This window comes from Orbicella faveolata, unplaced genomic scaffold (assembly GCF_042242905.1).
Source record: "Orbicella faveolata isolate gen_17 unplaced genomic scaffold, um_ofav_v1 contig_46, whole genome shotgun sequence".
Classification (NCBI taxonomy): Eukaryota; Metazoa; Cnidaria; class Anthozoa; order Scleractinia; family Merulinidae; genus Orbicella; species Orbicella faveolata.
The window spans coordinates 25,207,162-25,210,651 of NW_028301576.1; the positions used below are offsets into that span (position 1 = coordinate 25,207,162).

Genomic DNA, 3,490 nt, shown 5'->3' on the forward strand with positions numbered 1-3,490 from the left:
GGAAGAAGATGACCTTGAAAATGGTGAAGAAAGTTTACTTCATTGAAGTGAAGAGGACCTACAAGGAATGATGCAGGATTTAAATGAACCAATACCAGAACCTCTACATCCACAACCAAAGTTAAACCAGGTCAATGTACTTCTTCGCTGGCTGTGTTGTTTCATTTTGTACTGGCAAGTTGTTACTCATGTAAACAATGCAGCTGTCGAGTGGCTTCTTACTTTTTTGGGAAGGTTCCTGCACACCTTAAATTATGGACTGAACTCTGATTTTTTCAGTAATTTGATGCTGTTCTTTCCAACTACAATCTACATGTTACAAAAAATTTCAAATTTGAAGAGGGATGAATTTGAAAAATTTGTTGTCTGTTCTAAGTGCACAAAACTTTATCATTTGGATGAATGCCTTGAAAGAAAGCATGGAACTGTTCTCCCAAAGAAGTGCACTAACATTCTGTTTCCTCTTGGAAAAGCAAAGCACTGTGGAAATAAACTTGTAAATAAAGTCATTTTCAAGAAAGGTGTCAGTAAATATTATCCTTTGAAAGTTTACTGTTGGAAGAGCATTATAAATCAATTAGAGGACATTTTCCAAAGAGCAGGAATGACAGAACTCTGTGAACATTGGAGAAAAAGGCAAGTTGGGGAATCCATGCTCAGTGATGTTTATGATGGTGAAGTTTGGAAGAATTTTAAGTGGAGAGATGGAAGTCACTTCTTGAATCTGGAGTGTCGATATGGATTAATGCTAAAAGTTGACTGGTTCCAGCCCTTCAAACGCAGAAGTGATTATCCTGTTGGTGTTATTTATTTTGTTGTTATGAACTTACCTCGCTCTAAGAGATTCAAATTTGAGAATGTCATCCAAGGAGAAATCATCCCATCCCTAGAGAGTGAACCAAAATTGCACGCCTTTTTAGAACCATGTGTTGATGAACTTAATGGATTGTGGAAAGGAATTTTATTGTCTACCAGCCTTTCTCCTGTTCCACTGAGAATAGTTGCTGCTCTACTTTGTGTTGCAGCAGACATCCCTGCAACATGCAAAGTGTGTGGCTTTGTAGGGCACTCTGCAAACAGAGCATGCTCAAAGTTTTAAGTTTTTCTCTGGAGACTTCAGGGAAAGAAAGTGTGACCGTCGGTAAGATCCAAGAGATCATACTCACGGCTTGTAAACAAACTGCCATATGTTTAATTTTGCTACATCTGATACACAAGTCTTCCGTACCTTCCTTGCCTTAAGACTTCTGGCGTGTAGTTCGGAATTATCACAATCTTTGACGAAAGAACCGAGGTGAAAATAGTACATTTACAAACTGCTGAGGTTCGACCTTGTTCGGAGCAGCAAAACTCATGTGCTTTTTTGTCATGTGACTCTACATCGAGGGAAAACTGACGCCTAGTGCGCAATACCACTGTTCAACTCAGAGCGGTAGCATTTACATGGCTCCTCTAAAATGTTCATCATTTTAAACAAAACAGTCCTTCATCCTATTCTATGTCTCTGTATCTAGATCTTACGGTGTCTGCTAAATGTTTATACTTCAATTCACTCTGCGATCTCATATGGCTCCTCATCAGGGATTCCCGGTCTCTCTTGCGATGACTCTAGCAGAAGAACCAACTTGTTGATAGGTCGATCCAGCGTGGATCCCTTTGAAGTTTGGACAGTTACTGATCTGACCTGACCTTGATCATCTCGACGAGTAGTGAGCACTTTAGCCAAAGACCACTGGTTTCTGCATGTGTTGTTGTCCTTCAGCAATTCAACATCACCTTCGGTAAAATTTCTACATTGTCTTGTCCATTTGTTTCTCACTTGAAGGCTCTGTAAGTACTCTTTGCTCCATCAGACCCAAAACACATTAGCAATGTGTCGCACACACCTCCAACATCGCTTACAATAGACATCTTCTCTTTGAAACTTTCCAGGAGGTGGAAGAATGAGCTTCGATTTGCCAGTTAGAAGGGTGTTTGGAGTAAGCAGTAGTGGTGAAAGTGGATCACTCAAGGTGTCGACCGTAAGGGGGCCACTGTTCACAACCGCTTCGGCCTTGCACATTAAGGTTCTCAACACTTCATCGTCCAGACTGTGGCCATGTTCTCTCATGAGTGCCGCCATAATGTTTCGCACATGACAGAATTTGGCTTTCCCACACTCCTCCAAAGTTGCTCGCTGTGGCAGGATTCCTAACCCAGTCAATGTCATCCTTTAGAAACTCTGCCTTAATCTGATCATCATCCATTTCTTGGAGCGCCTTCAACTCATTGTCTATATACTGCTGTTCAACTCAATGTGGAAGCATTTACAGAAAGACTTCTCAGGATTTCAGCAATGCTCTTCTTGGCCTAAAAGGGATGGAGTTAGTCACAAAAGGAACTGTGAGAGACTCGAAGCTGCAAAAAGCCAAGCAGAATATGGCCGATTGTCAAGCCTTTATGGAGTCCATGTATGCTCGGTATGGAAGTCTTCCAGACAGCCACCCACGAGTCTGGCAAAGATTTGTTATTGCATGCAGACTACTTTGCCAACCGGTCATCACCAAGCAAGAGATTATGAAAGCTGATGCCCTGTTAGTTAAATTTTGTACTGGCATGGAAAAATTGTATGGAAAGCAATTTTTGACCTCCAATATGCATCTTTACTGCCACCTGCATTCTGTGTTACTGGACTATGGACCAGTATTTGGATTTTGGTTATTTTCATTTGAATGTTATAATGGACAATTAGGATCCACACTAGCTAACAATCATTCCGTGGAAATTCAGTTTATGCAAGACTTCTTAAAGGAGCGCTTTCTAATGCCATCTGCAGGAAATCTGCCAACCGTTTACCACAAGGACTTTATGCCAATATTCAACAGGTGAAAAGAAAAAAGACCCACATCATTATCAGAAAGTGAAGTGCAACAGTACTACTTATTGTCTCAATTGACCAACTTTGCCAATGTTTTATGGTATGACAATACCAATATATGGGTCCCTGGCTCCTTCCAAACAGATATGTTGACATCTGAGGACATTGCTGCCTTGCTGATTGTTTACAATGCTTTGCATCCTGGAGAAAGGAACATTGGCATTTGTGATCTTCGCTTCACCATAAAGAAGTTTTCATCAATTTTTGTTGGTGCAGAAAAGTTTGGCTCCAATGCTGAATCTAGGTCTTTAAGGAGTGCTAGATTACTGGCTTCATGGCATGATGGTGAGGGTCAAATCGATGAGGCATCTCCATTATTTTGTGGAATTGTTGATTATTTTATGTGCCACAATATTGACTGTTAATGGGGTGGAAAGAGAACATTATTTTGCTTATGTTTGGCGGTTCAAAAAACACCCCCACAAACAATGCTTAGGCAATTTTAACTCCCTTTGTGTGTGGGATGGCAGCAACTTTGAAGCTAGAGTCCCAAACTGCTTTTTCCCTGTCCACAGGATTCATAGCATTTTTACTGGAGTAGCCCCAGCCAACACTCAAACCTGTGTCTCTTGA

At 40.9% G+C, this 3,490-nt stretch overlaps 1 pseudogene; it reads left to right on the top strand.

The window, feature by feature from the left end:
* LOC149099112 (uncharacterized) lies at nucleotides 1-3,490 on the top strand (annotated as a pseudogene).